The 13,370-nt window shown below is 47.0% G+C and overlaps 2 non-coding genes and 2 pseudogenes across 2 annotated transcripts; all 4 read left to right on the top strand.

Annotated features, from left to right (window-relative positions):
- The first annotated feature begins 1,874 nt into the window (after positions 1 to 1,874).
- Positions 1,875 to 2,049, top strand: LOC143727318 (U2 spliceosomal RNA; annotated as a pseudogene).
- A 434-nt stretch (positions 2,050 to 2,483) lies between these two features.
- Positions 2,484 to 2,647, top strand: LOC143726848 (U1 spliceosomal RNA). The gene has a single exon (XR_013199075.1). It is a non-coding gene; the product is annotated as a U1 spliceosomal RNA (small nuclear RNA).
- Positions 2,648 to 9,241: 6,594 nt separating this feature from the next.
- LOC143727406 (U2 spliceosomal RNA) lies at positions 9,242 to 9,418 on the top strand (annotated as a pseudogene).
- A 434-nt stretch (positions 9,419 to 9,852) lies between these two features.
- On the top strand, positions 9,853 to 10,016 carry LOC143726847 (U1 spliceosomal RNA). The gene has a single exon (XR_013199074.1). It is a non-coding gene; the product is annotated as a U1 spliceosomal RNA (small nuclear RNA).
- Positions 10,017 to 13,370: the final 3,354 nt, after the last annotated feature.

The following is a 13,370-nucleotide window of genomic DNA, read 5'->3' as shown; positions in this document are numbered from 1 at the left end:
GAGCCACTGGCACAGATCTTGAGAAGGGATACATGGATAAAAGGACTAGACATACCTGGGACCGGTGGACTGACAGCAACGTGTGTTTTATATATGGACGACATCACTCTTTTAGCCACGGACATTTTATCCATACGAAGAGCAATGGACTTGACTGACTGGTACGGTCGGGCCTCGGGCGCTAAACTCAACAGAAGCAAGTCCGAGGCCCTGCTCTTCGGACCTACGGACGAGACCGACACAGATGGACTCGATATAGATTTTAAAGACACGGATTTCAAGATTTTAGGAGTTAAATTTGACAAGGAAGGGGGTGGACGTGAAAACTGGACTGACTTGCTAGGGAAAGTTAGGAAAAGACTGGGGTTCTGGGGACTACGACAGATGACTTTGGAAGGTAAAGTTTTAGTTTTTAAAGCCGTCATTTTACCTCTAATGTCACTTGTTTGTTCTGTTTTTATCCCACCTAGGAAATTCCTGAGGAACCTAGAGAGAGCGGTGTTTTATTTCCTGTGGGGGTCCAAGTGGGAAAGATTGAAGAGGGAGGTGGTCAAGAAAAGACCAGAAAATGGTGGAAAAGGCCTCCCAGACCCCCACCTGTTTTTAGGCAGCCGTTTTACCGCCCTGCACCTAAGATACGCCGTGACCCCATCCAAAGAAAACAAGACCGCAGCCTTTGCACGATTTTGGATGGGGTCTTATTTAAGATTTTTAAAACTTTTACCAGTTGATTTGACGACCCCTGTGTCTTTTAACCTCCCAAAAGAATACGGTTTTATTAAGAAGTTTTTAAAGAAGCATGTTTTAGAGGATTTAGATGTCACAGTTTTATCTAATCACAAGGCTCTTGTCTCTTCTGTGCAGGACCGGGAATCAGTGAGTCCAATCCCAGGCCTCACCCTTGGTGAGGCAAATCAAACATGGAAAAACGCGGCTCACCCTGCTCTCCGGAACGGGCATAAGGACTTAGCGTGGATGGTGGCCCATGAGATCCTCCCGGTCAGGGCGGTTATGCACTCCAGAGGCATGGCCAAAGACTCAACCTGCCCACGGTCCGGGTGTAATTGCCCGGAGACCGTGCGGCATCTGCTCTGGGAGTGCCGTGCTGCGCGGGACCTGTGGACCAGGACCAGCCCCCTGGTTTTCCCGTGCCTGCCAGCGGGTGGGGTCCGGATGGAATACAAGCTCGCCATCCTGGGGGTGGGTCAGGGCTTGAAGGAGATGACATCGAAACAATTTACCTCGCTCTGGCTCACCCTCAACCATATCAAGGATGCCATCTGGACCACCAGAAACCTGCTGGTGGGGAAACGCGTTACGGTGCCCCTCCACGCGTGCGAGCAACTTGTAAGATCAACGCTGCAGGAGGTGCCGGACGTCGTTATTCGGATGGGGGGGCTGCGGTCGCACGAAAGAGGTCCCGGCCACCGCCGTACCTGGCCGCCCGTAGATGCACCCTCACCAACGCCGGCTACGGGAACAGCGGGCCAGCGGGCCGGAGGGAGGGGACCTCCGCTGGGCACTGGAAGCGCTGGGCCGGTTGCCTGTTCCGGAGAGAGGAGTGAAGGGAAATCTTGATAAGGACTCACCCCGGTCCTGCACAAAAGATGACTTCCCTTTTTAGCATTTTATATTTATTTTATGATTGATTTTTATCTACTAAAGATGGTTTTTGAAACATTCTAACAACAACAGCACCAACAAGACTCTTGAAAACACACATGGACTTTACAAACAAAACACAAGCACAAAGACTTTTAACAAACATGCATACATACATACACAAATTTTGTTTTCTTAAATGATTCCACCGTGGTTTTTAATTAAAAAATGTAATGTCTTTGTAAGTTGTATGATGTGAAAACTGTGACAATAAAACTTTTCGAAAGAAAAAAATCTGTTCTTATCAGTTTAATATCTGATACGTGCCCTACCCGGGCACCATATATTAAATTGATTTTTGGAACTGGGAGATGGAAGAGGGGCTTGCTCCGTCCACTCCACGCATCGACCCGGTATTGCAGTACTTCTGGGAACGGTGCACCCCCAAAAACTGTGTTCAATGAAAGAGATGTTTTAGTCTTGTGTGGCAGCAGGTGTTAATGGAAGTAACGTATATTGCTGTGTATGGGTGCTTTAAAGGTGTTGTAGGTGATCATATGCTATACAGGTAATGGTGGTGTGAGAGGGAAAAAAAAACAACAACTCTGTTCTTATCTCGTTTAACATCTGATTCGTCCACTATCCGGTGGCCGCGTATGAAATTGATTTTTGGCTCATGGATCCGGAGCATGAAAACAACATCATCCACAACAACAACAGCAAAAGAGCCCGACTCTGCAGGTTTTTGATGTCTCTCTCTTATCTCTTGGAGTTTTTACGAATGAGCTGATGAGTTGAATCAGGTGTGTGTTTGATTGTCCGACCGTTGGTGAGGATTGCGGAGAGGGACACGGTGCCTCTGACGGGAGGCCTGGGAATTCATACTTACCTGGCAGGGGAGACACCATGATCAGGAAGGTGGTTCACCCAGGGCGAGGCTCGGCCATTGCACTCCGGTTGTGCTGACCCCTGCGAATTCCCCAAATGTGGGAATCTCGACTGCATAATTTATGGTAGTGGGGGACTGCGTTCGCGCTCTCCCCTGGACACACTGGTTAAAAGAGCAGATTGTTCGAGTTCCTCTTCTTCTGGTAGTTAACGACCTAGGAAGTCCAGGGAATTGAACTGCAGTGGTTGATCGAGAGATGTAAAACTCTCAACCTAGGACCAGTCTGCAAAAGTAGGGCTGTTTTTTAGTTTTTTTTTTCATCATTCTTCAAATAATCTCCATTATTCAACCAGCGCTTTTATTGGCAGCAGTGGTCCTAGAAGCAAAGTTGTTCCGAATGAGGAGTTCTATCATGTGGTATGAATACCTTGTGCATGTGTGAAAAATCACCTGACATACAGTCGCCTATGGCCGTATTCATGTTGTTGTTTTTACTGTTTACAGCGCCACCAAGTGGCCAGTCGCCACATCCCTTTTCACCTGAGCACAGGCTGAGCCCGTGCACAGGTGTACCGACTTGGGTGTAATTGTCTCATTCCGTTGGAGAGTTATGGCCATTTAAGTAAAGCCCGCCTCGCCCACTCCCAACGTTTTGGCGTCCCGTCGCCAACGTGTATCGAAATTCCGACTTTTTTCCCCATCGCTGTCGGCAATCAGACTCCAGGGAATCTTTCTGCACCGGTTTGGGTCAGATCGGGCGAAAGACCTAGGACTAGTGTGCAAAAGTAGCTTTTTCACAAAATCCCAAATACCCGAAAATCTCGCCAGCGCAACCATCAAATCCGAGGCCTGCGTCTTGTTCGGCCCGAGCCAAGGATTCCGGTGATGTAAGACACTTGGGTCTGCGACGGACGGTTCAGGAGTTACGAGGCATTTCGTACTTCTGATCGCTGCAGCGCCACCTTGGGGCCGATTGGGCCGAGCCTTGGTGATGTTGTAGACCGGGCGGGTACTACCATCCCTCAAGAGTTTCAAGTCTCTACGACGTACGCTTTGGTCTGCCCGCTCACTTTTAGGGCAGAATGTTTGTTGGTCCAAAATCCCAGGTTGCACTCCAAAGTGTCGTGTTGTGCGCTCTGCTGTGATCCATTTTCGGTGTCAACAGTCAAGCTGAGCTTGTATTGCTGTGAGCTGAGCTTGTTTGCTGGCGACCTTTAGACCCTCTCGCCACGGCCCAGGTGGGCGTGGCCTTTGACGGCTCCCCCGCCTCTGCGTCATTATGTCATCGCTTCTCGGCCTTTTGGCTAAGATCAAGTGTCTGGTCCTAGGGTAGAGACAGCGATCGCCTCTTGGAGGTTTTTCCGGCTTGGGTCCTTCAGTGACTTGAGCCCCAAACTTTTGAGAGGTACATTGATCCAGCTGCTTTTATTCCGGTTCTGTTTTAAGGTAAGACCTTTTTAATATATTTATTTATTTATTTATTGTTTTTTAAAGTTTTAGGCTGTTGGTGTCTCCACTATGTCGGCTGCCCGTGCCGGCATGAGGAGGCACCACAGCGTGCGTTTTTTATTCAAAGAAGTTGAGGGGAAGCTCCTGGGGATGTCACGTCTTGACTTCTCCAGGAAACTGATCCAAAAAACTCTAAATTTTAAACCTGATGATCTGAATTGCATCGTGACTCTGCCCCTGAACAAAGGATTTGATGTTAGTTTTAGAGCGGTTTCCCACCTGAATGATTTCTGGCACAGATTTGAAGTAGCTAAATCCCAGCTGTCCATGTTTACTGTTGAAAAGCTCTCTGACAACACACTTAAAACTGTGATTGTTAGAATGTTTAATGAGACAGTGACTGGGGAGGACATTTGTGTCTGGCTGGGCAGATTTTGCACAGTTCGAAGCCAGCCAGTCAAGGTTTTAGATGAGGATGGTATTTGGACATGCTCCTGGCGAATTCCCATTAAACAATGGGAAGACGCTGGGGGCTACCAGGGCCTGAAGCATCTGCCTTCTATGATTGTGTTGGGTGAGAACAGAGGCTACATTCACTACCAGGGTATGCCCAAATTATGTAGAAAATGTGGAAAGTTTGGGCACTTAGCTGAAGCATGCCAGGAAATGATATGTGGGAAATGCAGAGAAATTGGTCATACTTTTGAAGAGTGTACCAATGGCAGGCGGTGCAACCTCTGTGGGGAGTCATCCCATCTCTACAGAGATTGCCCTAAAAGTTTTGCCAACAAACTGAAAGGCAACAAAATGGCCGCCCCACATGTGGAACAAACAAAAGAGCAAAGGAAGGAGGAGGCGGTCCCTGAGGTTTTGGCGGGAAATTCTATTTCCCAGCCAGCCTCAGGGAGTGGGCAGGAGGAAGGAAGTGGGGCGGCCACAGGGGCGGAGTCAAGTTTTAACAGCGAACAGAGTGAGGAAGCCGTTCCCCAACAAGAGAGAAGTGAAAACAAAATGGAGGAGGAGGAGGAGGATGCAACGGCTTCCTCACTCTACACCGTATCGGAGGTTAGTGTGGTGGATAGTGGGGGTGAATCCGAGGGTTCACTCCCCAATGCTCAGGTGCAAAAAAGGTCTGCGAGATCTCCTCTGCTTCAAACAGAGGAGAAAAGGCTGCGGGCATCGCATCGGCTAGATAGTTCCTCTTCGTTAGATCTAGACCGTATGTGGCCCGCAGAATCTCCCAATGAAGTCTCCTTTTTGCACGTTAAGCTTAGAACATCGTCACCGAAGGAGCCACAAGAGGTTCTCTCTGTGGACTCTGAGGCGGCGAGCATTTGCCCTCCTGATCCCAGTTTTTCTGGGGAAAGGGAGAAGCAAGTGCTACATGACATAACATGATTTTAATGTAACTTTCTGCAGTCTTTTGGTTTTATCCTTCTATTAATGCTTGTATTTTTAACCATACTGCTCATGGCCCTCACTATCTCTACAATCAATGTGAGAAGTGTGAGGTCTACTTTGCGAGCACAGAGTGTGTTATCCTTTTTAAAAACTTTTAAGTCAGATGTGTTTTTATTGCAAGAATGTGGTTTGCCCTTTTTAACAAATTACAGGAAGTGGGAGGAGATTTGGACCCCAGGATTTTCCATTTGGAGTGGGTCCAATTTTAACAAAAATGACGGTGTTGCTATTTTAATAAAAAATCCCAACCTTTTGGTGAAGGGCAGCACTGTGGTGAGGGACGGGCGGGCAATTTTAGCAAATCTGACTTTTTTAGGTAAGGATCTTAACATTTTAAATATGTATGGTTTTACTGAAAAAAATAACAGGTATGAGCTTTTAGAAGACTTGCAACCCCACATGCTAGGCAGGGCTCCCCTAGTGGTAGCAGGGGATTTTAATTGTGTATTATCAAAAAAGGACAGAAGGAGGGTAGGAGAGGATTTTAAGGTCGACAAGACATCGGTTTTATTACAAAATGTAGTCAAAGATTTTAAGTTAGTTGACTGTTTTAAAACAATGCATCAAAGAGAGGAAGGCTTCACCTGGTTCAGTGGTGACGGTGCCAGAGCCTCTCGAATTGACTATATTTTTACCAGGGACCTCCCGCCGACCGATGCTACATTGACCCCCCTCTTTTTTTCCGACCACATGATGCTGTCTTGCACTCTTTCACTCCCCACGGGTGTGACTGCAGGGGGAGGGCTGTGGAAGCTGAACTGTTCCCTATTAGAGGACGAGGAAGTGGTTAGTGAGTATAGGGAGCAGTTCAGCCAATGGCAGACCCTCCAGGACTTTTACGACTCACGTGCACAGTGGTGGGAGATGGTGAAACAAAGGACAGGACGGTTTTTTAAACAAATTGGAAAAGAAAAAAAGAATAAAGAAAAAAGACGCATGATGGGGTTGCAAAAAAGACTGCAGAGATATTTTAACCTTTTAAACAATGGATTGGATTTTACAAATGAAATAAAAGAAGTAAAGAAAGAAATGTCAGATCTGTCTGAAACAAAGAGCAAAGGTGTAATTTTAAGATGTAGAGAAAGGGAGTTAGAGGAAGGAGAGAAGTGTACCAGGTATTTTTTTAAAAAGACAATAGCTCGGGGAGGGTCGATCAATATTTTAAAAACTTTTAGAGGGGGGGAAGTAAATACAACTGACCTGATTTTAGGGGAAATTGAAAGTTTTTACAGTAATTTATACGGCACTAAAGAGGTACACAATGGCATCTTAGAGGAAGTTTTAGGGTTTTTAGATAAAAAAGTTAAGAGTCCAAATGTGCTTTTATCCCAGGATTTTAATCTTTTAGAATTGGAAAAAGCTTTAAAGGGTTTTAAGAAGGGGAAGTCCCCGGGCATGGACGGACTCCCCTTTGAGTTTTATCTGACTTTCTGGGACATTTTAGCACATGACTTACTTACAGTTTTTAAAGAATTTGAGACTCTTGACAGACTTCCAGACAGCTTTAGAGTAGGGATAGTTACATTACTGTACAAAAAAGGAGACAAGACTGACTTGAGAAACTGGCGACCAATCACTCTTTTAAATTATGATTGTAAACTTTTTAGTAAGATTTTAGCTACACGCATGTCGACTGTTTTAGAGGACGTAATCCACCTGGATCAAGCTTGCGCTGTGCCCGGCAGGAAGATCACGGACAGCCTGGTACTGATCAGAGACGCCATCTGTTATGCGAGAGACAGAAACATTAGGCTTGTAGTCCTAAATTTAGACTTTGAAAAAGCTTTTGATCGGGTCTCGCACCAGTACCTCCTTCAGGTACTGCAAAAAATGGGCTTTCCAGAGAGGTTTATAGCTTGGGTGGGACTGCTGTATGAGGGCTTAAGCAGCAAATTTCTTGCAAATGGGCATCTTTCCAAAGCTGTAAATATCCACAGCGGTGTCCGTCAGGGGTGTCCTTTATCTCCCCTTCTGTATGTGGCTTGTATTGAGCCACTGGCACAGATCTTGAGAAGGGATAAATGGATTAAAGGACTAGATATCCCAGGAACTGGTGGACTGACGGCGACCTGCGTTTTATATATGGATGACGTGACCCTTTTAGCGACTGACTTTTTATCAGTACGAAGAGCAATGGACTTGACTGACTGGTACGGTCGGGCCTCGGGCGCCAAGCTTAACAGGAGTAAGTCCGAGGCCCTGCTCTTCGGGCCGTGGGGCGACGTGGACACAGGAGGACTAGATTTGGATTTTAAAGAAAAGGATTTGAAAATTTTAGGAGTAAAATTTGACAGGGAGGGTGGAGGACCAGGAAACTGGACTGACATGTTAGGGAAAGTCAGACAAAGACTGGGCTTTTGGGGACTAAGACAACTGACGTTAGAAGGCAAGATTTTAATTTTTAAAGCAGTGATTTTACCACTAATTTTACTTGTCTGTTCTGTTTTTAGTCCCCCAAGACGATTCCTGGCTAAGTTGGAGAGGGCGGTATTTTATTTCCTGTGGGGGTCCAAGTGGGAACGAATCAAGAGGGAGGTCGTTAAAAAGAAAAAAGAGAATGGCGGGAAAGGCCTCCCAGACCCCCACCTGTTTTTAGGCAGCCGCTTTGCCGCCCTCCATATCCAGTATGCACTGACCCCATCCAGAGAACACAAGACAGCAGCCATGACCCGATTCTGGATGGGGTCATACCTAAGAAGTTTGAAAATTTTACCCATTGATCTTAAAAGTCCAGTGTCTTTTAATTTGTCAAAAGAGCATAGTTTTATTAAGAAATTTTTAAAGAAATATCTTTTAGAAACAAATGATGCCACTGTTTTAACTAATCACAAGTCTCTCGTCTCTCTTGTGCAGGATCGAGAATCGGGGAGTCCAGTTCCAGGCCTCACACTAGGTGAGGCCAAAGACGTTTGGAGGAACGCAGCCCACCCAGCTCTCCAGAACAGGCTTAAGGACCTGTCGTGGATGGTGGCTCATGAGATCCTCCCGGTCAGGGCGGTCATGCACTCCAGAGGCATGGCCAAAAACTCCACCTGCCCACGGTCCGGATGTGGTTCCCCGGAGACCGTTCAACATCTGCTCTGGGAGTGCGGCGCTGCGCGGGACCTGTGGGCCAAGACAGGCCCCCTGTTTTTCCCGTGCCTGCCAGCGGGTGGGGCCCAGGTGGACTATAAGCTCGCCATCCTGGGGGTGGGTCAGGGCTTGAAGGAGTTGACACCACCAACGTTTGCCTCGCTCTGGCTCACCCTCAACCACATCAAGGATGCCATCTGGGTCACCAGAAACCTGCTGGTGGGGAAACGCGTGACGGTCCCCCTCCACGCGTGCGAGCAGAGGATAACATCAACGCTGCAGGGTGGGCCGCACGTCGTTATTCGGATGGGGGGGCCGAGGTCACACGGAGAAGGTCCCGGCCGCCACCGTACCTGGCCGCCCGTAGATGCACCCTCACCACTCTGGCTACGGGAACAGCGGGCCAGCGGGCCGGAGGAGAGGGGATCTCCGCTGGGCACTGGAAGCGAGGAGTCTGGGGCCTGTTCTGGAGACCTGGAGTGAATGGACATTCTTGATAGGGACTCACCCTCGATCCTGTACAAGAGATGTTTTATTTGGCATATTTTATTGTTTTATTGTTTTATATTTGCATTCCTATTTTATTTTAATCCATTTTACCTTTACTTTAAAACAACACACAACATACATGGACTTTTACACAACACATCAACATAACTGATTTTTAACTGTAACTTATGTCCTTTTTGTTGTTTTAAGATATGTGCAAAAATGTGATTTTATAAGGAAAAAATGGATATTGAAAGAATGGAATGAAACAATGTGACAATAAACTTTTTTCGAAAGAAAAAATCTGTTCTTATCAGTTTAATATCTGATACGTGCCCTACCCGGGCACCATATATTAAATTGATTTTTGGAACTGGGAGATGGAAGAGGGGCTTGCTCCGTCCACTCCACGCATCGACCCGGTATTGCAGTACTTCTGGGAACGGTGCACCCCCAAAAACTGTGTTCAATGAAAGAGATGTTTTAGTCTTGTGTGGCAGCAGGTGTTAATGGAAGTAACGTATATTGCTGTGTATGGGTGCTTTAAAGGTGTTGTAGGTGATCATATGCTATACAGGTAATGGTGGTGTGAGAGGGAAAAAAAAACAACAACTCTGTTCTTATCTCGTTTAACATCTGATTCGTCCACTATCCGGTGACCGCGTATGAAATTGATTTTTGGCTCATGGATCCGGAGCATGAAAACAACATCATCCACAACAACAACAGCAAAAGAGCCCGACTCTGCAGGTTTTTGATGTCTCTCTCTTATCTCTTGGAGTTTTTACGAATGACCTGATGAGTTGAATCAGGTGTGTGTTTGATTGTCCGACCGTTGGTGAGGATTGCGGAGAGGGACACGGTGCCTCTGACGGGAGGCCTGGGAATTCATACTTACCTGGCAGGGGAGACACCATGATCAGGAAGGTGGTTCACCCAGGGCGAGGCTCGGCCATTGCACTCCGGTTGTGCTGACCCCTGCGAATTCCCCAAATGTGGGAATCTCGACTGCATAATTTATGGTAGTGGGGGACTGCGTTCGCGCTCTCCCCTGGACACACTGGTTAAAAGAGCAGATTGTTCGAGTTCCTCTTCTTCTGGTAGTTAACGACCTAGGAAGTCCAGAGAATTGAACTGCAGTGGTTGATCGAGAGATGTAAAACTCTCAACCTAGGACCAGTCTGCAAAAGTAGGGCTGTTTTTTAGTTTTTTTTTTCATCATTCTTCAAATAATCTCCATTATTCAACCAGCGCTTTTATTGGCAGCAGTGGTCCTAGAAGCAAAGTTGTTCCGAATGAGGAGTTCTATCATGTGGTATGAATACCTTGTGCATGTGTGAAAAATCACCTGACATACAGTCGCCTATGGCCGTATTCATGTTGTTGTTTTTACTGTTTACAGCGCCACCAAGTGGCCAGTCGCCACATCCCTTTTCACCTGAGCACAGGCTGAGCCCGTGCACAGGTGTACCGACTTGGGTGTAATTGTCTCATTCCGTTGGAGAGTTATGGCCATTTAAGTAAAGCCCGCCTCGCCCACTCCCAACGTTTTGGCGTCCCGTCGCCAACGTGAATCGAAATTCCGACTTTTTTCCCCATCGCTGTCGGCAATCAGACTCCAGGGAATCTTTCTGCACCGGTTTGGGTCAGATCGGGCGAAAGACCTAGGACTAGTGTGCAAAAGTAGCTTTTTCACAAAATCCCAAATACCCGAAAATCTCGCCAGCGCAACCATCGAATCCGAGGCCTGCGTCTTGTTCGGCCCGAGCCAAGGATTCCGGTGATGTAAGACACTTGGGTCTGCGACGGACGGTTCAGGAGTTACGAGGCATTTCGTACTTCTGATCGCTGCAGCGCCACCTTGGGGCCGATTGGGCCGAGCCTTGGTGATGTTGTAGACCGGGCGGGTACTACCATCCCTCAAGAGTTTCAAGTCTCTTCGACGTACGCTTTGGTCTGCCCGCTCACTTTTAGGGCAGAATGTTTGTTGGTCCAAAATCCCAGGTTGCACTCCAAAGTGTCGTGTTGTGCGCTCTGCTGTGATCCATTTTCGGTGTCAACAGTCAAGCTGAGCTTGTATTGCTGTGAGCTGAGCTTGTTTGCTGGCGACCTTTAGACCCTCTCGCCACGGCCCAGGTGGGCGTGGCCTTTGACGGCTCCCCCGCCTCTGCGTCATTGTGTCATCGCTTCTCGGCCTTTTGGCTAAGATCAAGTGTCTGGTCCTAAGGTAGAGACAGCGATCGCCTCTTGTTGGACTTGGTCTCGTGTGTTGCTTGTCACACGGGACACACACCCTTCAGGAGGTACATTGACAAGCGGCTTTTAATTGACGACTCGTTCTACGAGGAATCTTCTGGTTTTAAGGTAAGCAGGTTTTAATTTATTTATTGTATATTTATTGTTGGGTTTTAGCCGCAGCAGGCTAGTGGTGCCTCCAACATGTCGGCTGCTCGTGCCGGCATGAGGAGGCACCACAGCGTGCGTTTTAAATTTAAACCAAAAGAGGATGGCACTCTCCGGGTCATGTCCAGGCTGGACTTTTCTAGGAAGTGCATCCAACAGTTACTCGGTTTTAAGGTTGTGGACATAAACTGCCTGTTGACTCTGCCCCTGAATCATGGCTTTGATGTAAGTTTTGCTTCTGCTTCCTTGCTAAGTACTTTTTGGACTCGATTTGAAATGTGTAAAGCCAATTTCTCCATGTTCACTGTGGAAAAACTGACTGATAATTCACTGAAAGTTGTGATTGTCAGGATGTTTAATGAAACAGTTAGTGGAGAAGATATTTCTGTATGGTTGGCAAGATATTGCTCTATTCGTGGACAACCAGTCAAGGTTTTAGATGAAGACGGTATCTGGAGCTGTGTGTGGAGAGTGCCCATTAAACAATGGGCAGATCCCAACAGCTACCATGGCCTGAGTCAAATACCTTCTATGATTGTGTTGGGAGAGAATAGAGGCTACATCCATTACCAAGGGATGCCCAAGCTATGCCGCAAGTGTGGCAAACTTGGACATCTCGCCGAGGCATGCCAAGAAGTAGTGTGTAGGAAGTGCAGAGAAATTGGGCACATTTTTGAAGAGTGCCAAAATGGCAGAAAGTGCAACCTCTGTGGAGAATCATCCCATCTCTACAGAGACTGCCCTAAAAGTTTTGCCAACAAGTTAAAAAGCAACAAAATGGCCGCCCCACCCAAAGAACAAACAATTGAGGAGGCGGGCCCCGAGGTTTCGGCGGGAAATTCAAACCCCCAGCCAGCCTCAGGGATTGGACAGGAAGGAGGAAGTGGGGCGGCCACAGGGGCGGAGTCAATTCTGGCAGTTGGTGAGGGGGAGGAAGCCAATCCTCAAAATGAAATTGAAAAAGAAGACAGTATGGAGGATGAAGAGGAGGAAATGGCTTCCTCCCTAGTAACCGTGTCTGAGGTTAGTGTGTCCACGAGTGGGAGTGAAACAGATGTTTCGCTCCCCAATGCTCAAGTGCAGAAAAGAAGTGCGAGATCTCCTCTGGTTCAAACAGAGGAGAAAAAGCTGCGGGTAGCGCATCGGCTAGATAGTTCCCCCATGGAAGATCTAGACCGTATGTGGCCCGCAGAATCTCCTAATGAAGTCTCTTTTCTGCATTTCAAGCTAAGAACATCATCGCCAAAGGATTCGCAAGAGGCCTTCTCTGCGAGCCCTGAGGCGTCAAGCACTTGCCCCCCTGATCCCAGCTCATCTGGGGAAAAGGGAAGGCAAGTGCAACAAGAAATAACATGATTTTAATTATATCTCTGTAGTCCCTTGGTTGCTTTTAAATGTCTCACACCCTTTTAACCATACTGCTCATGGCTCTCACTATCTCCACAATCAATGTGAGAAGTGTGAAGAGCAATATACGAGCACAGAGTGTGTTATCCTTTTTAAAATCTTTTAAGTCAGATGCGTTTTTATTGCAAGAATGTGGTCTGCCTTTTTTAACAAATTACAGGAAGTGGGAGGAGATTTGGACCCCAGGACTTTCCATCTGGAGTGGGTCCAATTTTAACAAAAATGACGGTGTTGCTATTTTAGTAAAAAATCCCCATGTTTTGGTGAAGGGCAGCACTGTGGTGAGGGATGGGCGGGCAATTTTAGCTAATCTGACTTTTTTAGGTAAGGATTTTAACATTTTAAATGTGTATGGTTTTACAGGTAAAAACAACAGGTATGAGCTTTTAGAAGACCTGCAGCCCCACATGCTCGGGAGGGCTCCCCTAGTGGTAGCAGGGGATTTTAATTGTGTTTTATCAAGACAGGATAGAAAGAGGGTAGGAGAGGATTTTAAGGTCGACAAGACATCGGTTTTATTACGAAATATAGTCAAAGATTTTAAGTTAGTTGACTGCTTTAAAACAATGCATCAAAGAGAGGAGGGCTTCACCTGGTT

Source organism: Siphateles boraxobius, unplaced genomic scaffold, assembly GCF_051911475.1.
Source record: "Siphateles boraxobius isolate OS27281-9 unplaced genomic scaffold, OSU_SipBor_1 77, whole genome shotgun sequence".
Taxonomy (NCBI): Eukaryota; Metazoa; Chordata; class Actinopteri; order Cypriniformes; family Leuciscidae; genus Siphateles; species Siphateles boraxobius.
This window is presented reverse-complemented; position numbering and strand designations above follow the sequence as displayed.